The sequence below is a fragment of the Lonchura striata genome, chromosome 2 (genome assembly GCF_050655825.1).
Source record: "Lonchura striata isolate lonStrDom1 chromosome 2, ASM5065582v1, whole genome shotgun sequence".
In the NCBI taxonomy this organism is placed as follows: Eukaryota; Metazoa; Chordata; class Aves; order Passeriformes; family Estrildidae; genus Lonchura; species Lonchura striata.
In genome coordinates this window covers 40563688-40588980 of record NC_140704.1, presented here as the reverse complement: position 1 = coordinate 40588980, position 25293 = coordinate 40563688, and the positions used below count along the sequence as shown (strand labels likewise).

Sequence of the window (25293 nt, the reverse complement as noted above, 5' to 3'; positions counted from 1 at the left end):
AGTTCTTTCAATCAAGAAAACCAGAACACACCTCAAGAGGATTTTGATTTCTCTGAATTCTTTCTAAGGCCTTCAAAAGTGATTTGCCGGATACAAGAAGCCCAGCGAGTGATAGCTGCTGGGTTATACTCTCTGTACCTCAAAAACACTGTGCTATTCCAAGCAAGTCATTTAAGTTCCTTACATCTCAGTTTACTAATCTGTAATGATTCTTCCTTACCTTCTTAAGGCATATATAATGCTCTGTGATTAATGGATGAAAGACACTACTAAGGATTGCAATATTACTTAAAGATGGGGAAAATATTATTAAAGTCTAACTTAATAACTAGAGCTAAACCCAATTATTTTGCAGATAAAAATGATTTCTGCATAGAATGGTTTTGCTATTCTGTATCTAAACTGAATGAAATACTTTACAATAAAAAAACACTAATTAAATTAATTTTCTCATTAATAATTTTTTAACCTAAAAACAAACTTAGAATTATGTGTTCACAGGGCTATTGTGATTGTAATATATGTATTGAACTAACTATTCCAAATGATATCTTTATTACATGGGAAAAAAGTGCAATTGTATTTTGCTTACCCTTTCACTTCACACAGGAAAAAAAAAGTCACTTGGGGAAAATGGAAATTATGAACAAAGCCTCAGCCTAGTCCTCCAACAGACACAGTAGTCACTCAACAGTCAGACTGAAACTGGGATTTGATGGATCAATAAAATAATTTGAGATCTTGAGGCAAAATACTCCTGAGGCTTACAATTCCCTTGAACCTGGTACAAAGCATTAAAGATCTATAGAATGAAAGCACAGGAAAAATTTGAGTCAATTTTCTCTATTCCAAAATAATTCTCTTCTAATCTGCATGACTGTGCAGATTTTAGCATTTTATAAATATTTACAGTTAGACAATACAGAGAAATTGAGGCATCCACAGGAAGACGTTCTTTTTTGGACATTACTACATGAAGTAGGTCTCATTTTATACAGTTTTCTGAATTAAAACCAACCAATGAAGCAAAGAAACTGCAATTCACTGTTCTGGCTATCTTCTGCTAAGAGTTTAGCAGTCATTAGCTAGGGTGACATACACTAGAAGCCTAATAATATTCTCACTAATCATAGTATCTCCTATTTCCAGTAAGACAGACTGAAATAGTCTGCACTACCACCATTATCAACAGGAGATTTCAAAAGCATATTAGTTGGGTGTTAAGTAGCTTATTCTGAAATGTGACAATAATAAAGTGGATTAGAGAACATTTCATTAAGAGAGTCTGAAGATCATCTTATCTGAAGATGAATGGGCCCCAGCAAAAACCAGTCCAAGACAGGGTAATGGCACAGAAATTAGCAGCATTGTTTGCAGATGGAGAATACCCTGGCCATCATTGCCTGTTTGGGGTTTGGTCACTGAATAGATGTAATAGATGCTGCAGAGCTGCCAGCTCCAGCTCTTCACCTTCTCTTGCCCACATATTGTTATACCACAGATGGAGCTACTCATCCCTCATAAGCAATTTTCTGTTTATCCACAGACTACCTATAGTTTGGGTCTAAAATACGGTAACTTCTCTGAATTTAGGGCTTCTTGAGTCCAGCCAGGAGGGCAAAATTTATTCTCTAGCATTAAGAAACCAAAAACTAGCAATAGGAGCTGTGTCATCAAATAAATATTTTCCAGAGTGGAAAATAACCTTCACAGCCTTGTCTCCTCCCATTTATTTCATGGCAGGAGGCTCCCATGACAGAATATTCCTGAGGCATTATTTATTTCTCCACAAGGGAGAAGAAGAATTCTTTCTATAGATAAAGTATTTTGGCACTTTGGCAAACTCGTAAACAATAGCCTATATCCTTTGACATAAATTACTGTTATTGCTTCATTATCCAATCCATTCATATTTTATTGATGCACTGAGACTAAATGTGAACAGACTTGAGATCTTAAAATTACTAAATCTGAGCAATCTGGACAATAAAATATTGCAATTCCTCTAATAAAAATATTTTAGAGCACAGATCAAAATATGACTGCAATTACTGATTGTGATACAACAACTGTGGTAAAAAAAAATAAATAAAAGAGAGGAAAAATAACAAATTCAAGAAGAAATTATTGTTTGTGTTTACATTTCCACATAGCCAGTTTCGGGGCTACAATGAGCTGTCGGTCCATTTGAAGGTTAAGAACGAAATTGCAGACCAAGAGGCTGATACTTAACTTTCCAAATGTTTGCAAGAACAAACACACATTTGGTTCTGAGAAACTAAATTTACTCTTGGGGTATTTGTTTACATGTGGCAGACTAAAAGCATCTTGGAAATGAGATGCTGCATTGCCTTGCTTTTCTACACACAGTCCACACATACCCCAGCATCAACACTACTGTGAGAACCTGGCTAAAATAAAAGCCCGCCACATAAACCTGAATTTACAGCATAGAATGAAACTAAATCTCTGTATCATGTCTTTCCTCCCCACTTAAGAATTTGACGAGCAGAGATCAAAAGCAGATGTGTTTTCATTCTGCAGCAAGAAGGCCCAACCAAAAAGGTTTTTCAAATCCAACCAAGTTTCCTAAGTTTATCTTTCTTATAGAAGAATTAAGCAGGAGATCTGCCACTGTTGACATAAACACTGCTGGGATGGAGGATTCAGGGATGGCAGAGCTCCCCAGGAATGTTGCTCATCATCTCCCCATGTTACCACAATGATCTTTTGTAGATGTGCATGGGGAAGCTCTGCCTTCTCCACCCAGTACATATAAAGATGAGTTGTGCCTCCCGTCCTGTGGCCAAAAGAATCCACGGAACGCAGTTTGGGAAAGGCTTTTCCTTTCCACAACAGTGTGGCATCATCACCACAGAATTTGGGGCTTTTCACAATAGCCAGAGTTCATGTTTTCTTTGAGACCTCTCGAGCTACAGTGACACACTGGTCCCAGGCAGAGTGCCAGAGGATGCCTGCAGAAGATATGAGCCATCACAAATCTCACCACATTTTTGCTTCCAGTGCAAACTCATGCAGCACATTCATTACAGAAAACAGCTTTTTAAAAATTGCCCACACAAGTCATTACAGTTCATACATAATTCCTCACTTAGGAAGAAGAGCACACTACCAACCTTGTGAGACCAATGTATGTAATGTCATTTATAGGAGAGCTTGAAAACCTTCCCAAGAGTAAACTGATATCGTAGGGGTAAGAATTTAAATCTAGGTTAAAATTATGTGTCAGCCTGTGGACATAACTGGCCAAGGTGGTGCTAGTCACCTTCATGCTTCTGGCAACCCTGAATACTAAACCAAAAAAAGGCTAAGGGCGACAGGGAAGTTGGGGTAGGGCTCACTGCAGAGCTCACTGGGGGTGTGAAACCCCACGTTAAGAACCTCTCTGTCCCATTCCAGATACTACTCTACATTCTTAAAACCAGTCAACTGTGTAAGAGAGAGAACTTCATAATGAAGTCACCATTATACATGACCTGAGATACTGTTAGGGCCCATGGAAAGACTGAAGGAATGGGACTCTGCAAGACTTAACTTGGTGGGGAGGTGAATTCCAGATCTTCTTGAGGTCGAAATGTGCTTTGAGCATCACATGACTGGCATCACAGGATCACACAAATTATTATGAACATGGGAAGGTGAGCAAGATATGCCAGGAACATTCTGGGATGTCAACTATGAGCTTTAAATCATTTGCCACAGAAGATGAATAACCACTCTGAACTTTGTTACTGCAGATTCTGATACCTTATCAAATCTCTATTTTCTTTAGATTTCATGTGGCAGACTTGGGAAGTGGTATCGGAAAAGCTGTTTAATTTTGATTTAACTAGTATATAATATAACTTACAGTTAAAACATCTCCCAGACTCAATCAAATCCACTTGAGGCAAAATCTACTAAATAAACTGAATAATTAATGCAAAAAATTGAGAACTTCTTTGTTCTATCTGTGGAATTTTCAGAATTAAATGCAATTTATTTACAGTCTTTTTTGTTTCCTGTAAATTTTATTAATTTTGAGAATGAACTTCCTTAAGCATGCTGAGAGTGAGTACAAAACCCCAGCACTATTGTCTTTTTTGGAAACAAAATATTGCCATACATTTGCTTCCACTCATACTCTTACAAGGAAGTCATATGTACCTTAGGTTGAACTGAAGCCTGAGCACTAAACTCTCAAGATACACCCAATACTCACACCAAATGCAGACTGAGGCAAAGGTCCTAATTGATCATCCCACCCACAGGGGTATTTCACCACCTCTCTAAGTAGATGCCATGACAGTTAATGCCCAGCATGCACTTTGTTGCCATGACTTGAGATCCTGGAACTGCAGGACTACTGAATGATTGAAATTTTGTAATACTCAGAGTCACTGAAAGATTGCAACTATTTTTTTTTTTTTTTCAACTAATGAGATTCTGGTATGTTTTTCCTACAAGGCAAATAAAAATTATGAAGGTTTTTTTGAAAGGTAAAATAACTTCAGAATGCCAATTTGGCTTCAAAAACAGTGAATCTGAATACAGATAAACCTGACCTGCTGCTTAGGTATGTAAAAGACCCATCACTTTTAAAATTGCAATCCAGTATTATTCACTAAGTCCTTTCCCATCTAATTCCTACTTCTTTCTTCAATGTTTCCCCTTCCTCTGATTTTAAGCAGTTCTCAGAGCAGAAGAGGAAAAAGTTTAAAATATCTACATTTACTATGGTGTAAGTTCTAAGTCTCTTCCCATTTCTTCAACAGATTGTGCCACTGTGCTTGTCCGAAGTTTCAAATGTCATTTGACTCATGCACTCTGAAATGTTGACTCAATTAAAATATCCACACAAAACTAACTTTCAGTTTGCTAAAGGCAACCTATTCTCTTTTTTTCTGATGTGCTTAGAATATCTCATAGTGCAGAAATTCAATTTCAACGCAACAACTTGCTTTTTCTCAGTTCCCCAAAATCATCACTATTTTTCTGCTAAATGTTGTGGCACGGTGAGCCAAGTGTCTTGCTAACAGACACAAATTCAGCTGAAGATGCTCTGCCTAAACCATTTTGGGCTCTGTGCCATGTGCTTTTTCCATACCACATGGAGTAACAATACGAAGAACCTGAACTTCTGTGCTCAGAGGTGAAGAGCTTTGCAATGTGGGGACACATCTGCTTCGTTATGCATCTGTGTAAAATCCAATGCACCACTAATTGGGATAATGAGGTACTCCTGTTGCAAGCAATAGGAATTTAGAGTAAGAGGGTACATATGTTAAATTCCTGAAACAAGTCACCATCTCTATTTACTGTTTTTCATCCAAATGATATATTTCCTGATAAACAAAAGCTTAAATTTCCTCCTGCACTGCAACATTGCCTCCAATCTCTTCTGTTAGATTTCTGGCTTTTTGACCTTTTAATATTCTTCATTCATGCATGATTTATTTTTTTAAGTTGGCATTTTTTTCTTCTGGAAAGAATATATATTTGAAGTAATTTCAAATGTTAAATCAGGATAAGCAAAGGAAGAAAGAAAATCTCCTTAATACATTTTATTAATAAATGTTGTACCATGCTTTAGAATAGAAGCTTGAAGAATTATAGCATGTAATAATAAGGTTTATATTTCAAATCAGATACATATAAATATTCTAAGTCTTAATACCACTTAATGCCTCTGTCATAGGCTCATATGCACAAAATGTGCAAAAAAAAAAGTTCATGTCTAAAATGAAAAATTATTTACATTAGAAAAACCAAATCAGAATGGGGAAGAGTGTTAACTACAATATTTCTAGCAAGTATTACAACTTTTGTAATTATAACACAGTGTTATCAGCTGGAGCAGAAAGATATATTTGTTAGGAATACCAGCTTGTCTACAGGAGTGTTGGCAGCAAATAGAAGACTAAAGAAAAGATGTGCCCACTGCTCAGTAAGACAAAGGACAGATTAAAGCACTTGGTGCTTTCTTTGCCTCAGTCTCCACCAGCAAGGTCTGCTGCCAGTCCTCTTGGATGTCTTCCCCTAGTAGTTGGGCCTGGGGTGAGAAGTGCTGCTGAGGAAGAGGAGCATTAAGGTAGAAACTACTCCAGGAAGGCAGTGAGAGGTTACTGAACACAAAATGCAAGGGACCTGGCCGGTGTCACCCAGAGGCTGCTCTCTCTTTTCTCTGAAAGGACATAGCAGCTCTTCAGAAGAGGGAGGACTGGGGGATCATCAGGCTGGCCACAGCCTAGCATAACTAAAGAGAAAAGCCTCATAGGTGCTGTGCCAAAGCATGTGAGGGACAAGAGTATCTGCAGGAATGAGCAAGGGCAATCAAGAATTGGCAACCTTGCTCAACTTCTGCATTGGGACAAGCAGCTCCACAGGTCAGGGGAGAGTGGTGGATGTTGCTTGCCTTGACCTTAGCAAGGTTTACAATATGGCACTGTCACAACAAGCTGGAGGACAGGAGGGAGTGCACCCTCACCAACACTGCAGGTGTGAGGGGAGTGCTTGGACAACTAGAGATAAGGGCTGTCTGAAAATATTATTGTCAGTATATCCAATGCCATAAGAAAGGACTACTCAGCACAAAACTCCTTCATCTCACGTATTATGTATGCTAAAAACTCTCCAAGTTTACTTACAGAACAAATGACTACTAAGTGATTTGTGCAGGTACATCCTATAATCAAATTCAACTGCACAAAAAGGATTTACTAAAACTGAGACATCTGAACTTCATTCCTTTGCTCTGTTTTGACCTCAAATTTAGTTCATTTGCTAAAGTCATTATTAAACAACAATGTTCCACACAGATTCCAACAGCAGTAGTATTTACATTAATGCCATATCCCTGGATTAAAGGAATTAGAAATACTGAATATCCTATTCCTCAGCTTCTTTGAAGATCTACAGTGTAGACTAAGGAAACAGTCTCTAAGAAAAGGCAGCACTAATTTAAGGGCAGTCTGATTCTCAATCATTTGAAATTAAATAAACTGAAAAGTCTTTAAAAATCTCTGAGACTAAAAGTTACACAACTAATGCCACCACCAGTTGCCATCAGATAATCAAAGTTCAGTCTGGGTGAGATTTTAAATTACATGTATCCATAGTTATAACATTTTTTTTATTTTTTTTTGGTAATCATCTTCTTAAAATGGTGCAGGGAATCTGACTCCCTCAGCCATATCAAGGCATAGGTGCCAATGGGCAGCATACTCTGTCCAGATACTCAGAATACCTAGGCTCAATGTCAGACACAGTATGTCGCACACAATGAAACTAAAGGGCTCACTTCAACTTAAGCCCCCAGTTTGGGGAATTTGATCCAAGAAAACTTGAAAAATATCCGCAGTGGGACACTGAAAGACAGCACCAAAATACTGCAGGTCTTCCAGGTGGGTCTGAGGACAACTGCAGGATTGAGTCCTAGCTATAATGAACCAAACTATCACCAGCAAAGCCTGGGGTCTTGTGGAAAGCACAACATAGCCAATCAAGTGTTTAAATGACCACGTGGTAATGACTGCTCACACAGGATCTAAATTCAGGCTCATGAAGAATTCCAGTATTTCCTAAATTCTGACTCTTTGACCATATAACCTTAACTTCCCCTGACAGAATTAGCTGAGCATGATAAAAGGAGCTGAGACACTGTAAGAAACAACTCATTTGGGAAAACAAAAGACCTACCCAGCAAAAACACTTACATTTGGGTGTTGCTAATAACAGGTGGGAACATCTTAGGAAATGGCATGAGAAATGCAAACAGAGAGTAAATATCCCCAGAACATTTTTCACTTTGCAACCAGATGTTGTACACAGATCATCATCCTACATCTTCTGTGATTTCATTCATTAGACCTTAGCACTCTAAAAACTTCCTAGTGGGAATCAGTTTTAGAATTAGATTTTATATTAAAAAAAAAAAAAAAAGGAATCTGTGTGGTTTAAATCTGTTGTAGCGCATGACACACCACCGCATAAATCTACTACCAAAAAAGTGTAATTTATGCTGCTTGTCCTCATTCTTGTTTTACAAGAAAAAATTTGCAGTGGCTCTTTTCCCCCCTTCTTCTTACCATTCAGAACATTTTATGTGAAGCATTTTATCCTATGTCTTATATGGACAATCCCCAAAAAACGAGGAGGTGGCAGCCACACAGTCAGGGGGATTGCTATCACATCTTTTGCAAGTAAATAGAAACGCTGTTAACATGGTGATGCATTTGACAAAATACAGAGACACAGGCTATTAAAAGCACTGGATGTTTTTAACACACTTTTAAAAACAAATGTCTATATTTAAAAATGTCTTTTCACAGGGATTTCTCTTAAAAGAAAAAAAACAGGGAATCCTAGACAAAATGTATATTGATACTCTTAATTCTGCTGGTGTTAAATACCCATGTTATCCCTCATAGGCCTAATATTTTGTTTGCAATGGCTTGCCACTACATTTCCTTTTGTGAACCCTGGGCTAATGAGTTCTTGTCAGGCAAGAAGTCTTTCAATGATAGAAACAACCTGTTATCAAGCTTTTATAAATATGTTTCCCTGAGGTCCATTTACCATTACAATTCCCCCAATCTACCATACCCAACAGATGAAATGATGCTGCAGAGGAAGAAACAGATACAGCATCAAGGCACCTCTGGGAAGGACCATGCCACAGCTTTTGGCTGCCAAACAGAGCCCAGGTTTCCCTGCTCCCATCTCAGATCTTGAGACCTTACCCTGCTCTAAACACATCTGGAACAGCCCCTGTAGCCAGAAGACCTTAGATGATCCACTGGTCAGGCAAGGAGGACACAATTTAAAAGTTCCTTTGCAGGCTGTATACTGAGGGCTCCTTGGCCACAAGTGGTCTCTTGACATCTTCTACCCTTTCCCTTTCCCCTTCTAAACATCATCAGCTGCATAATGACTCAGAATATTTGGAAAGACAGAGTTTGTCCAGGCTCTGCTGAGAAATTGGGTGAGTATAGGTGAGAGTCCCTCTGCAGAGTGATTCCTGCAATTCAGTACCATAGCTCTGAAAAAAAATACAGCAAAGGCTGAAGTTATATGCATTCCCTGCATTTCTCAGTGCCCATATCTTACATTTATTCACCAAAGTAACAGCTCTTCTTTTCTCATTAAAGCTTTTTACAGTCTTCAGTAATTCTTCTGTAGGAAGCTGTTAGTATATTACCACTAGCCAAGAAAACAAGACTGAAATACTCCCTCCGTTGCTCCCTGCTAGGGGTGCCATCGAGAACGATGGCACAGGGTAGCCCTGGTTTCCCTCAAAGCACTGCCACCCTCCCAGAGCATTAACTGCCAGGTTTCTGCAGCCACAGTCTGCAAGGCTAAAATTAGAAAGCAGCACCTTCCCTTGCACCTCATCACATGATAGGAAACAAACATAAATAGGGAAATACAATATGTTCCTAAAGGTGGAGTCAAAATACTTTCATCTCCATAATAGTTTAGTAAAGGACACTTATACAAGCAGCTTCTCCTAATGTGTCATCTGTTACTTGCACTGTCATTTGCTTTCTGCATAGTGCTAAAGACAACCACATTTAAATGTGCTCTTTCAGAACCATTTCTGGCCTGAAACTACTTAATATCTTTGCTATAGACAAATTGTTTTATTAAGCACCACTCTGTGATCAGATGCCTATTTATTCTTGCACCCTTCTGCATGGATAAACACCAACCTTTCAGTCGATTCATCTCATTGGCAGCTGTTGCACATTTCACCCTGGACTATCCCAAACTCCTCTGCAGGTCACATCCCTCCCTCCTGCTCTACTGAGGTGCAGCTAGTTGAAGGCTGCATGACAGACTTGAAAGATAAAGGACCAGGTCATATTTGTCTTTTTTCTCCCTTTTCCTAAACAGTTCCCTGCAGGTCTTAACAGCCATGCAAAGCAGCCACAGCTCTTTTATTTAAAAACCTTGTCCAGAGGATTCACAAAAAATTAGGTGCATTGAAGTCAATTTGCAGATTCAAAAGTAAAAAAGGGCAGAATTAAATCTGCTTAAATCTGCATCACAGTCTGCATACAAAAAGAAAGTGCAGCCAAATTATTAACTTATTTAGGACCTTTATATCTCCTGCATAAGGGAAGCATAAATAGTCCTTTGCATGCATACAAAACCCAGACATGTATCACAGTGTTACATAACAGGACACAGCATACGACAAGAGTGCGTAGAGTTAATGTGATTCTACTTGCACAGACTCTGACCTCCTGCTTCTAAAGCTTATCATCACCTTGCTGGCTCAGTTCTAGCACAGCTCAGTCAACTGCCTCATGTACTCCTCTTCTTGTGCACTGTGCCTGTGGCTGAGGAAAAGTGGCTTCTCCCTGAAACAAGTTCCTGTCTTGGCCACAAATTCCCAAGGCAGCACCCAGGATGTGCTGGAGCCACAGCCATGTCAGCAGAATTGAGGTAGGGAGAGACTGAGATTTTTTAATTGGTTTGTTTTTTTCTTTTTTAATCCTCAGGGATCTGACTGCTTCTATTTCCGTATCCCTAATTGCAAATTGGTTATTTTGGTCCTAAAATATTTTGAGCTTTTATAAAATTAGCTGCAGCATTTTACTTGAAGATGCCCTGGCAGAGGGCAGTTCCACAGGCTAGCAGCCTACTTGCTAAAATAGTATTTATCATCTACCCACTTGATCACAATCATATTTCTGTCAGTTTACACTTGAGTTCAAATTTAAAGACATTTTTTTTAAAAAACAGACCTCTTGATTAGCAGTTCTTCCCAACATCCCAAGTTTGTGAACTTACTTTGATGTTTAATAAAATCATTTATGCCAATAAAAGGGAATTAAAAACAAACAAACACAAAATCCCCTCCCCTGACACAATTGATAAGGAGCAAACAAGGCCATCACTATCGATTCCTCTCAAGCCATTTATCAAACTACTGGCAAGAAAAAATAAGGCCCAGCTTCATTACAAACAGAACAATAAAGAAAGAAAAGGTTGAATATAAAGGAAGAAATGCTCACAGACAATAGACGAGTTTAAGAATTATATTTTACAATATATTTTTTGTCAATAGACCAGGCACCAGGGTTTTTTCACTGCATTTAAGAATTATCAACAAAAGTACTAACAAAATTATCTCACTGTTTCTGGTTATGTTTCATGACTTTGAATTTCAATTGGTTTTTGAAATATTTCATTATTGATCAGAGCTTTTTAAAATACACATACAACATTCATTAATGAAATCAAGACAGGACAAATCACTTTCATCTTCATAAGCAGTAGCTGGTCTTACTCAAAAACCCAAATTAGCTTATTTTTCCTGCCTGTGTTCCCAGACTATCATTCATATTTACAGATTTTTAAAATGAGCTCAGCTTTTTTGAACAACAAAAGAAAAAGTCCTACCACAAAGAAAAACCACCACCTAGAAAGAGTTCTTAACACTTAGTCCAGTATAAGCCTACAATTTTTGTATTCTGCAACCACAGACTTAAAAGTGCCTTAGCTGCATTTATTAGCTACGGGGTGGCATCAGAATATCAGCTGCCTTTGCCATCCCACAGAGGCAGTAGGCTGAGACAGACACTTCTCCCACAGGGTTATGGTCCAAGGACTTGGTCATGCTCTTGTCATCACCATGGAGAGACATTAACACTCAAGGACCATCACAGTCCCCCAGGGCAGACAGGTTTCTTAAGCAGGGGGGAGATGCTGGGCAGAGGAGCACGGAAGTCCCACCAAGAAGAGGATGCAAACCCTCAGGATCTCAGGGCAGCACCACTCAGCAGAAGGCCATTGCCTTGCAGCAGCACTCGACCCCTTCTTCACATTCATCACTCTGTGATGGAGCAGAAGCTCTCAGAAATTATTGTAGATAGTGCTGCTGACACTTTGTATCAATTAATGTATGTTAAAATAAATAATACTAATTCTGTAACAAGGCTGGGAAGTGATTACCAAGATGCCTCATAAATCTGCATCAACTTGCCATATTTTGAAGTTAAAGCAATCAAGGCAATGAAAGGAGAGCCCTTTTATAGGGAAGGTAAAATTGGCAGGATAGAAGGTCTCTTGACATCTAGTACCAATATTAACAATTGCGCACTAAGTGAGGTAGTAGGACAATTACCCTATCTGAAGATCTGGAGTATTGGTTATATTTGTAGGTTAATTTTCTCAATTTTCTAAGCTCCTTTGCAGTGATCCACTGATGGCCAGCCTCCCTCTGACAGTTTATCCAAAAAACTGACACTATTGTTGTTATCATTAGAATAGCTTTTCTTCAAGCTGCTATTGTTTAGCAGCCATGGTCTGTGTATATGAAAAGAAAACCCACTAAAACTAATTTCAAAGATCTCTGTTAGCCCAGAAAATATTTAACAGCAGCAGTAGCTATGCAACAAGAAGGTTAAGCCAGTTAGTGTTTGTGACAATTGCACTTAGCCATTCTATCCAATGGCAAGAACATCTTTGCATTTATCAAGAGAACAGATTTAGTAAGAAACTACACACAGCAAGAAACAAACGAGATGCAGGGAAAACTTGTATTATTGTGGCATCTGGTAGAGCTATTTTAGAGCAGTGTCTCCCTGTGCTGCTCCACTGATGGGCTTGTGAGTATCAACTAAAATTAAAATCTGCCTCTCAGACAGTTGTAAATAGGCCACGAAAACTAAACACGTCTCAGGTTGTTTTTTTGTTTGTTTGTTTGTTGTTGTTTTCATGTAGTCCCATAATTTTCTACATTAATTTAGAAAGTGTTTCAGTTTATGCTTTGGAATGGCCCTTGTGTCCTGGACCTGCTGTGAGAAAGGCTCTGCACTTCACTCCTCCTCTGCCAAAGATACTCCTTATGGCACACCCTCATCTCTCTTGCACATAAGGACAGTTGCAGCAAGAGTTTGCCCTAAGCAGTATTCATTTCTCAAACAGGACTTCAGTATTAAATCAAAAATTTTTGTGAGGACAAAGCAGATTTGTTCCCAACAGCTTTGGCCATCCAATTTCTTAAAATGTGTGTAAAAATTCTGTTTTATCTTCTACTTTGCCTATGCACAGGAATCCCTTGCACAAGGAAGGCCAAACATTTAAGCATTTTCACAACTCACCAACGTTTAATTGCATTTTGGCTCCCTTTAGGATGTGTCAGTCTGACCAGACAGCCAGAAAAACATAAACGCAGAAATGGCTTTGAGCAAGATTGCAGGCCCTGTGCTCCCCTTGGCAAATCTGAGCTATTCAGACAGGCACTGAAAGAATTGGGGCAGTAAGAAAATATGCTCAACTGTGAGAACAAAGGTTGTGTAAAACCAGGCACAACTAACTTCTAGAAAAATGCATATACCATCCCTCTTACCACGATATTTAATTTTTTTTTCTTTTTAGTGGCAGTTACATGCGAGGTCTATGTTACCTCCAGAGACAAAAAACAGAAAAAAAAAGAACCACTGGGAGTCTAAGAAAGAGAACCCAAACGGCATGTCTAAAATTTAAGCTAATATGCTAATCTAAAAGCCTCCTTACTATGTGACTGGGTTTGGAACACAGAAAGCAGAATATGACATGATTTGAATAAGTTGCACTTGGCAATATGAAGGAGAACTGCTGAATCACTGACTTCTATTTCTGGAAAGATGAAGTTTATACTGATTCTAGCTATACTAACACATTAACTCTTCATGTCATCAGTCTCCACACAGTACTATCAAAAATGCTTTTCTTCTTCCTCAACAGGATGATAAAGGGAAATCCCACTCTTGTAGCTATGTAAGTGTTTCCAAGAAAAACACACTGCTTACTTTTAGGTGGAAAAAACTGTATCTGTATCATCAAAACAGCCATCAGCTTAGGTAGAAAAAATTCTTTGCATGCCGAAGAAAGGAAGTGCCAAACTGAAGAACAGAACATCTGTTATAGAGAAAGCTATAATTATCTCATACATCTGAACACCACTGGGCATTGAAGTTACTCGAGCTATTTTGCCAGATATTCTGTTCAGGGCTTCTACTTGACACCAGCTGGAAATAATCAAGAGCTTGAGAGGCCTGTCAATATAGACCTTACACACTTCGAAGGGCACTACTTTTGATGTCAGATGCTGAGTCTTGTTGCTCTAAGGGGTTGAAAATCTGAACTATTTTGCTGCCACTGTCTCATATTACAAAACACTCTAACATTGTTAACTCTATCACTCACAGTTTAACAACTACTTCTGTACCATCCATTGTGGTGTGCTTCACTGGTTAGGCATTCTAATGGAGTCCTCAGCAGAAAAAAAGACAAAAAACAGCAAAATTGCCACTCTGCCACTCTACCTCCACCCAGGAGAAAAAGCAAGTGGTTTCCCTCAACAGATTTACAAAACAGTTGCAGGAGCTTTTCCCTGGGGATGCCAAGCAAAAAATACTCAAGCCTGCTCCCAAACCTATGTGCAGGAGCTGGGCTTTTCTCTCTCTGCAGAGGCAACTCCCCGTCCCAGGCCCCACATTCGAATCCTCTCAATGAAAGCCTTTCACGAGTGTATTCTTTGGTATTTTCTTAGCTTATCATGCACTTCTGGTCCACTCACAGAGAACATATCAACTGCAGCAGAGCCCCAGCAACACTTTTTTAAATATCCACCTCATGTGTGTCATCAGCAGATCACACAGGAAAATATGGAAAAGGGTTATAAAGCTGTTCTTCTTTTGGGACAACAAATAGCTACTGTTCTATTTTTCCACAAGTAATATGCATAATAGTTCACTTATGACAAAGAAACCAAAGAAAAAGAAGTAAAACATATCTTTCCCTGTTAATTCTCAGTCTATGCCTGTGCTTTTCTGAAAAGGGGATCAAGGTAGAAAAGGAACGATAAAAACACAGACAGCAGAAAGGAGAGCGTACAACAATCTCCTTTGATTCTGGGAACACTAGAGGCTAAAAGAAACTCAGCTGCCTGGGTATCTCAAGGACAGATTCCCACGTGAGACTCCAGCCCGGCTGTGTCACAGACACTGACAGATGGGTTTCCCCAGCCTTGAACAACCTAATGGAGCTTTTAGCCAATTTGCATAGTGGCTGTCCCTGGGTGAAATGGGTACGTGTCAAGGACATTAAGCAGGCCAAGACAAAAGTGTAATAGCCTTGTATACAATCTCACTTCTTACTGCTTGCTATTTTTAACCCCCAGGGGGAAGAAAAAAGAAAATAAGAGAAAAAGAAGCCTCACTGAAAGCCAGTTGTGAGCTAGCAAGTTCCTGCTTTGGGGAATGGGCTGAAGAAACAAGACACTTTTCTTGCAAAATGGAAGAACAAAAGCACTGTGCAGATAATTACTAGCTAGTTTCTTTTATTTTTTTAAAGCAAAACATTGTTGGAGTCTCCCAAAGCCTGTCTACATTGGTGATCTATTTTGATCCCAAACCCTCAAAGAGAAGAATGTGAAGCTGATTCCTGCACCTGAAACAGAGTCCAAAATATCACCTCTAGAGCCCCGTGCAGGTACAAGAGCCCAGCTGCTGCAGCTCTGTACAAGAGCTAAACCTAAGGCTAAGTTTTCTCAGGTCCAAGTCCAGATCTTCTTTCATATCTCCTAGCACCTCACACACGGCTGCTTCTTAACAAATTATGAGGAAAAGTGAAAAAATTCAAATTGGACTCACAACAAAAATTTATAGTTTGATGTGAAATATAAGGTCAAGCTCTGAGGGTGGCTGAATTACCTGCTGAGTTGCTGCAGCCCTCGCACACTCCAGGGAAAAGCGCGCGTACTTCATATTTGCTCGGCAATCACCACAACCTCCTGGCTGGATTCTGCTCTCAGCCACATTAGAATAACTCGGCTCCCAAACAATAAGCTGTGATTGAAAAGTGGGGCTGAGCTGCAACTTGTGCAAAAAGAGCCCCTGCATGGAATCACTGAATTTTGTTGCCTTGCCTTCTCCTTCAGACTTGCTCCTTACAACTTGCTATAATGTACAATGGAGGGTGTGCCAGTGCTTAAACTAATTCTTTACCATTTAGTAGAGATCAGATTAAAAATTAAGCAAGCAAACAGAGGCTTCCCTGAGGAAAGATTCAGCTCTGGCAACTAAACTCTGCATATAGCACAGAAAGTGTCAAACAGTATTTTTGACAGAAACAAAACCCACACCAAAAAGGCTTAGGATTTAACCCAGCTGGGCCATAATACATCAACACTGAGTGAGTACACCCGTATGTGATGCTATGAAAAACTAGAGATCTTCAGCAAAGAAGAGCTGTGTGCAGATTTGACATCTGTTTATGATCCTCCTGCTCATTATCTATCCTGAGAACACAGGAGAGACCAAGAAGGTAGGTCCTGGTTTTGAGTGTAGCTACCTCAGTGCTATTTTTTATTTTGTCATTAGCTGACTGCATGATTTTGACTAAGCTGTCACTAGGGACTCCCATTGCTTCTAAGTGAAATGGGAGCCCTAACTATTTTAGGCACTTCTGAGGTCATAGGATAGGAAAGGTCTATAAATGAACATTATTACTGTCAGCAATACTGTTCTACCACTTCCATGGTTATTCAAAACCAAAACCAACAGTAGTGCACAAAAGAGCTATCTAACAGCTATCTGCAAATCTAGGTTATGACATAGGTCACCACTTTATGTTTTAAAAAGCTGCAGTATTTCCAGATGAGCATCTTCAGTCATCATAATATCTCAAGTTCAGTTCTCAAGTCCATTTAATTAGGGTGGATGGAGAGGAATAAAACCCAAAGGGTGTTTCTGCTTGGGTAATGTGTTTGTTTAGAATTACAAAAAATGCTATGAGCTTAAGTGTAAATGATTTGAGCCTTTGGCACTATTCAATTATATATGCTAATTTTAGATGGAGTAGATTGTACTTGAAATAACGGGATTTCATGTGAGCAAAGCCTTCTGTGGTGAAATTCTGTTCATACTCTCTTAGATCTTCTCTCTTGCAGAGACCAACCCTTTCTCACTGCTGGACTTTTATTGTGAAGAGAGGATTCATTCTTGGTGTGACAAATAAGCATTTCAATTTAAGCTCCTCATTCAGTTCAATTACATAGGAGCATGCATGTATCTACCCAGTAGCTAATGATAGGGAGTTGTAAATACTGTCACATCACTTGATTTTAAGGCTTTCAATGTTATGAAAGTCTTATGAAATATGGTATCTACTGAAGCTGTAAATAATTTGATTTCTACAAATAAGGTGAAAATGTTGTGGTCATTTAAAACAAGTAAGGTCAATTTTTTTAACATGCTAACCAATACAATACAGCATTTCATCCCTTTGTCATTTCACTTTTTATAGACAGACTGGATGACCAGCAGCAAAAAGGTCAGTATAACAGAACCAGAAGAAGTAAGGCTAAGGCTTAGTCAAAGTAAGGCTAAGCCTAATAGTAGAGATAAACTGCATTTTGCACCTGAGTTGGTTGCTCTGCAGTAGCAAGCATAGACCCAGCAGCTCATTCATAATGAGCTGAATTAAGGTTCATTATGCCAGGTAGACAGTTCCTTACACAATTTAAAAAAGAATAGAATATTAAAAACCCAAATATGGAGCAACAATATGCAGCCCCACAATACCCAATGTCTAAAAATCTAGAGCCTATGTAGAAACCTATCTTCGTAATGAAAACATCAGAATAACACGCAAAAATCTCAGTATCATAAGGGACATTTAAACAAGGGAGATTTTTTGTTTCTTCTATACTTGTCCTGGAACTAGGAAAAATTAAAGTCATAAAAGAAAAAAAAATTATTTGGGGCTCAACTTGACAGCATTTTCTTTGTTTCACGTTGGAAGGGAGGGGGTTTGGTAGTTTGGTTTTGAGGGGTTTTGTTCCTTCTTAACTGCATTTAATTGATACGACGAATATCCTTCAAATAATTTTTGAATAGCAGAGAATGTAAAAGTGAAAAAAAAATTATCATTATTATTAACAGTACTTCCTTCACTAAATAAGGTTTAACAGTTTTATATACACAGCAGCAGTCTGAAATGCCAACCTCCTCTAGATCTTGGGTTCATACCTCAACCCAGCAAGGCAGATTCAAAATTTACAGCTTAGTGACAACTCTGCCAATTCATCACTACTAAACCATCTTGAGCCCTCTTTGGAAGTGGCACAGGTCAAAAGAGGAAACCACCAGCTGCTGTAGAAATCCCTTCTCAAATAAATTCAATCCACAAGTAGGCAGCCTGGCACTAGCTCTCTCACAAACCTTCCCCCACCCTCCACCAAAATCAGTGCTGCAGTGGGGCCATATTCATCCTGACTTTTCCACTTACCTTCCAAAACCACCAGCATAAATTTTAAAGTGTTACAAAATTTTAGGATGAGTTAATAGAAAGAGTCAAGAGAGTAAAATATAACCACACAAAGCTCCAGTGCTTCTGATGGGTGAGTTTTCTCTAAAGAGTCACTGTCCTATTATCTTCCAGTCTGTAGAGGCACAGTGGTTGGACATCTTAAGATGAAGAGTAGATGAAAGAGAAAATTTACTTCTCTCAATCTTTAAAGGAAACTACAAAATAATGTAAGAGCTTATGCAAACACCCAAAGAGAAGATTTTTGTTGAGCTATTGTTCTGGCAAAGAAAAAAGAGGCAATTTAGGTTAGTTTGACAAGGAAATGCACATCCATATCTATACACCTACAGTATTCCTACCTGCATAGCTATTTTATCAAATATACTCACAGTTAAGTTTAAGAGTGACTTACTTTACTTTAGTTTAAATCTTTGTCCTAATTAATTTAAACCAAACTGTTATAAAGCCAACAGAATGTGGACTTAGGCTTATGCATACATGCTTTAGCATCAGTTTAATTACATCAGTTTGAAATTACACCATAAATTGGACTAGTATTATTCTGCATAAGCTTAGCCCTTGCAGCATCAGACACTGAAACCTCATTGAAATGCTGTGACATTCTTGTGCTCAATTCCCTAAAATTCCTTAGGAAATCCTAGCCTAAATTGTAAGCAGGAAGCAATCATACCAAAACCCTTCAGAGATAAAGCGGGCAGCTCACAGCTCCACCAGAGCTGTTTTCTTACCACTCCTTGTGTAACAGAATACTTCAACCATATGCTTAGTGTTTTGCAGAGGAGTAGTAGAGTTACTTGGGTGTTTAGGGACAAATTGAGCTCAATTCTTTGCTGGGACCTCAGAAATTACTGTTTTTGTCACTTCTGCAAAAGGTACAGTATCTCTGCTCTTCAAAAGCTGCCATTGAAGAGCACTAAGACTTTACTGAGGATCAGTGGGTTGGGGACCAGCCTGCTATGTCATCTTCCCCATCATCCAGTGCCCTCTAAAAAATGCAGCAGGGAGGGCTGGAGTGCTGCCTGGCTCATCTCATCCCAGAAAACTGCCCCCAAGAGCTACTGAACAGTCTGACTGAAGAGACACTCCCAGATTGCCTCTCCATCACTGCAGTTACTCCAAGGCAGCTGGAAAGGAAAGGGAAAAAAAAAAAAAAAAAAAAAGTAGTGTCTGAAGGCAGTTAGCATGTAATTTTGCATACCTCATGGCTGCTATTTCAGAAACAGTTTTCAGATGAGTAATTTGGCGAGATTCACTGTTTGCAAACTGCATACTTGGTCTAAAGAGCACTTACAGTGATGTCTACAGCACCAATGTTGAGGCCACAGATCTCTGTTTACCCTGCGTTTCAGACCACCCAATCTGCCTGCTTCCTCACAGTGCTGATTATTACATACTCTTGTAAAACTTCAACAAATGGCTCTTCTGATACAAGGACTTTTTTGGATTTAGTTTGGGTTTGGTTTTGGAGGGTTTTTTGGGAGGGTTTGGGGTTGTTTTTTTGTTTTTGATTTTTTAGAAATAAAGGGCGGGGGGAGAAATAATAATGTTAAAAGAAGTAAAGCCTAAACCAGAAAAGTTCAAGTTCTGTCATTCATCATCTAGGAGAGCTGCGAGGAGCAGTGGCATACAAAAAGACAAGTTCTCTAACTGGCAGGTATCCACCAGCCTTTACAATTAACAAGCTAGCTCATTGTCTAGGTTGTTATCTAAATTACAGTCTAGGCATTTTCTGCTAATATATTTTCTGATTTTTAAAACACTATACTGTACAGTACCTAGTACAAAGGCATCTTTCTTTAATTCTATTTAAATCTCTATTTCTCTTTTTTAAAAATTAATTACTGTAACTTAGCCCTAAGCAAAGAAAAGAAAAGGGAAAAAAGGAAGAGAACATACTTTTAGCAAGAATGGAAGGGAGCTCAGGTGCTGGAGTTTTAAACTCACTACTTTTAAAAAGACTTAAAATCCATTTTTAGTCCCATCACATTTGTTTTATCAGCATTCATTAACAGCAACAACCAACTGACAGAAAGAACAAGATCCCTCCTTTCTCATAACATATCTAAAACATTGAGTATATCTTCACTTTTTTTGTCTTCCTTTTTTTTTGTCTAATTCCAGTAGAAAGAAAATTACTACAAAACTTTTTTAAAAAGGGATCATATAGTAGGGGATACAAAATAATAACATTAAGTGTCATCACAAAAATATGTTCCATTATATTTATTCTATCTATAGCACATAGAAGATAAAATGCACAAAACTTGGGAAACATATACTAGGTGTTTTACTAAAACTTGTAAACAGGCGTCTTTGGATCAGTCTTCCCTTTTCTGCTTTTACTTAACTTTTGTTTCTTGAGATTCCCCTCCCAAGTCATCCTTTGTATGTGTAAATCTTGGACATATAGGCAGGTTTTATGCTTTTCAACCATTTTTTTTTTTTTACATTTCAGATACTGGAACTGCTTTTAAAACACGTTAACCACAATTATACATATTCCATACTCTTCTTTTGGCCAACAGGAAAAAGGATTAGGGAAAAATGGAAACTGCCTCATTAGATGATTATTTTGCATTTGTGGAGTCTGTAAAAATAATGCTACACTCCAAGTTAAGAAAACATCAATTTCTTCCATTCCAGAAAACAGAAAAGCAGCAATTCTTTTCTCACTGTGTAAATCATCATAAGCAATATCACTTCTGTGACTGAAGGCAATGTAAAAGAAAAAAAGAGTTTGCCATAACTTTTAATGGTGAAGTTATAAGACAGGCCGTCAATAAATCTATTTTAAAAAATCAGCAATAATTACAAACCATTGAACAACTATAAGCAAGATTTCCATATCTTTGATGTTTTCTTTTCAGCACAGGGTTATACAGGTGCCACTTGTCTAATGTGGCTGACATTATTTAAATTGGAGAGCAACAAAAATACAGCTCCTTTTTTTGCCCAAGAAAGATTACAGATATGAGAAACTTCTCAAAATTTACTTCAGCCTTTTACTGAATGGTGGTCCTGATGCACTAAATCATTACACTATGGGAAAAAACACACTGAAGGCTGAAAACTTCCATTAGAAGATATCTATCAGCAAGCTGGTGTTTACCAAGGAATTAATTTTCAATTAAAATACATACCACTTGAAATTGTAGTGATTAATTCAGAGGGTTCAGTACCCACCAGTAAAGAACATGGATTTGGTTTTGCTGAATTTTTTACATTTCTCATGGGATGGGGTGCTATAACAATAGTCTTCCCCTCTACAGGTGCAGACACAATTTAATATGATTGTGGGTTGGGTCATTTTTCTTATGCAGACTTCGCTGAGACATTTGTAATGTAAGGAAGTTAAGACAAACCCTCTCCCCACTGAATATATTCAACTAGTTCCTTATTATTTTTGAAAATTGTTCCAACCTCATGTTTCCCAAGAAGCATTTATTGCAAAGATATGGCCCCTTGGTTACATTCCCCACAGCCAGACAGTATAGGTGCCTCACAGCAAACCCTGAGCTTCAGAAGCAGGCTGACACCAGTGAAGTATAAATTGCAGCAACTTTTAGTCTGTTACATCTGGCACCTGAAACAAAACCAGTCCTCTGATGGAAAGCTGTCATTGGTGTCAAGCTAAATCTGACCCATCCTTTCAGCTCAACACCAGCAAAAGCATAGAGTCGCTTTAGGATCAATAACTTAAAAAGCTGTTCGCTCTGATTTGTAATCCAAATAAGTATTTGGGAGACAAAGGACTGGAGGATTGAGCCCAAAGTCATTACTTCTGACTTTATACTTCCAGAAATATGCCTTAGCCATGCATTTTAATGATTAGCCTTAAAAATAACCACATTTTGAAGGTTAAACATATATAAATTGTAAAAAGAGCACAGCATAGACTCAACACAGTGTTTTGAACATGAAGTATTAATATTTATTCAAAGTGTAAGGCTTTTATGTGAAAAAAATAATATCTTTTCTTAGCTGAAACATGTTTAAAGGTTGATTCTCTCTGAGGAAAGTATCAAAATGCAGTGTGACAGATAAAAATCCAGCACATACCATGTCCATATTCACATATAAAAAGATATTTTCAACCTTTCAATTCAAAGACCAGCAATAAAAAAATCCCTCTCATATCCTTAGGATGCTAAATAATCTTTCATCCATGTTTCAATATTGACTTACAAAGACGAGACTTGCCTTTTTTCTGTAGTTTTTATATACAAACAAACTGAGGACAACTCGTTGTGGAAGTCAGTTGGATTGTCAGCTTCTTTACAAAAAAAAAAAAAAAGTCAGCTAGATGCAGCTGGCTCACAACTCTCAAAAAATATTAAAGATGACAGAAAGAGTATGATGTTTTGGCTCTTCTGCAGCCATTATGATATTGAGCAATATGCTGCAAAGAGCTATTGCAGTAAAGTACTGCAAGACCACCTCCTTGCTGAATAAAGGTCATGCAAGGACTCCGATGAATACTCTGAGCTGCATTGCTATGTCTGCATGTTCCAAATTATAATTTTTATGCATCTTTCCACCATGAATTTTGGGCTCTTCACATACCAACAGAAATTCTGTGTTGGTGAATAAGATCTTCCAATTCCAAACATCACCAAAAACCTAAATTATTTGTTTCATTTTTACCATCAAAACCATGTTAGCTGCTTGCCTCATAATGGCTTGAAGAGCTTTTCATGATCCCTGCCACACAGTGGAGACACAGAGGTGTCATTCTTGCCCTGAAACAAGAGGATACTGCTCTTCTCCAGGGAGTGTGCTGGTTATCAGAAACATCTCTACCCAGCCATCCCCACTGCAGCGTTGGTGGCAGTGACCAGATGTACAGGAAGAGCCCTGCCCATCTGACAGGTCCTGACAGCCACCCAGCACCTGCCTGGCCCATGTGCTGCTGCCCAGTACCCAACACCCATCACTAGCCTGGGACCTCAAGGAGGTTTCCCTCTACTGTGTTTTATTTCCATTATGTTATTTTATGGCACTTCATATATGAATATAATGTATACACTATATAGATCATGTATATTTGTGCATATTCATGTGTATATTGTATACATAATGTATACAATATATATACATACACATTGTAGGGAACATACATCAGCAAAAGGCCTCTTATTGTAGGGATTGCTTCAGTCAATCTAAATAGCTGACACAGTAAAACAATTTTACAATTTGTACTCCCTCCCATATTTTATATTTTCAGAAGGGGATAGGAAAGAAGATACTAGAATTTCTCCCTCTAGTTACTCAGACCACAGAATCAATGTAATTCTGCTGTCTTCATTACATTATTTTTCCCCAGAAACCATAACACTACAAAAAGATTAAATTAAATAAGACTCTAAAAAAAAAATCAAGCAGTTCTTTAATTTCATTTCAATACCATCTTGTTCTTCCAACAGCCTCTCAGATGTGCAGGAAATGGCTTAATGATGTGCCTTTATTAAAGGGAAGTGCTGAGGTATCTCTGCAGGTTCCTCCCATCCCCCAAAAGTTTGCACAGCAACAACTCTGAGAATACATATCTGCCAGCAAAAAATGTCTTCATCAGAGCCTCCTTTTATCACAGAAGCTGCAACAAAAACAGCACTTAAAGGACATCATCATCTCTACTCACAGTACCTCCTGAACTGTAAACACAGTTTAAAAACTGCACGCCATGGAGCTCAGGCGTGTTATCTAATCCTTTAGAAACTCTATCCTACTGCAAACACAGGGAGCAGCAATGCCAGCCACACCATGTGCTTCCACTTACTGACCCACTCCCTCTCCATAGGCACACAGACACCATCCCTCACCACCCAGCACAAAAATGCCAACACAGTTCTCATGGCCAAAACACTCGGGGCCTTACCTGGGAAGAAAATCCAACCCTGCCAGTCACCCTCCTAATACCCCCAGAAGTAACAAAAGTGCAACTGTTATATATATATATATATATGCTGCTGTCTTGAGTTATATTTCCTCACCCTTTCCTGCACCCCTCCAGCACTACAGCTGCAAAACAGAATTAAAGGAGTGGGGTTTTTTAGTGTAATAGCTGGGGCTGCTGAACTTAATCTGGCCACACTTACCTGAGCAAGTGTTGCAACACTCTGGCCACACTTACTTTGTTAGCAAAGCAGCCAAACAGCTCAGGTGACTTTGCAACTGCCTTGCAGGGCAGCACTGTAACAGTACAGGCTTTGACAGCCAGACCTGTTACAACAAGGAGGAAACAGATGTCTTTTCTTTTTTTTTTTTTAATCTTCATTTACTCTGAACAAGGTAATTTGATCTAACTAGAAAGCCATTCTTTTATTTTCTTGCTAATAGTGCTGAATACTCCTGACAACACATGTGAGCACAAGCCTCACTCAAAGTGGCCTTGGGAGCAGCAAGAAATGCTTGGTACCTGTTTCAGAGCTTTGTGTGGCTGGGCTGGAGCAGCCCTTGACACATCATCCTTCCAGTAACCATTATGGAGCCAGTCTCATCATAGCACCAACACTACTGTAACTTGTAATGGAATACAGCTTCTCCACAGTAAAAACAAACAGCAACTGGTATAATTCTGGGCAAGACAACAACCGAAAGGTGTCGGCTTTGCCCTGTGCCCCAAAATCATACCAGATCAAACTGTGCCTGAAAAAACTCTTGCTTTTGCAAATCCTAGTGCTGTGAAAAGCTGATGGTTTTTCTGAAGGGTAAGCAGAGCTGATTTTTTATTGCCCCCATACTTTCAATACAACTTAGATGCAGTAGTTTCACTAAGGACCATATGACATTTTGTAAGAGCAACAGCCATTTCTGCTGTTACCAATTTCTGCCTCTGTTCGTCTCTGTCCCAACACTCCACGTCACATTTGAAGTGCTGAACCAGAGAGCATTTAAGTTCTAACTTGCATTGATTTTTTAAAATCTGCCCACAGAGAAAGAGGAATCCTCCTCTACAGATCAATTTAC

At 38.7% G+C, this 25293-nt stretch overlaps 1 protein-coding gene and 1 long non-coding RNA gene across 15 annotated transcripts in view; one reads left to right on the top strand and one right to left on the bottom strand.

The window, feature by feature from the left end:
• RBMS3 (RNA binding motif single stranded interacting protein 3) overlaps window positions 1-25293 on the bottom strand; it is a 703116-nt gene that overhangs the window by 353243 nt on the left and 324580 nt on the right. The gene's annotated exons all lie outside the window — the stretch shown is intronic.
• On the top strand, window positions 9268-20656 carry LOC146768206 (uncharacterized). 2 transcript variants are annotated; one of them, XR_014953258.1, is made up of 3 exons: window positions 9268-10449; window positions 15176-16320; window positions 16946-20656. It is a non-coding gene; the product is annotated as an uncharacterized LOC146768206 (long non-coding RNA). The 2 variants fall into 2 exon arrangements; XR_014953257.1 differs by having other exon boundaries at window positions 15176-20656.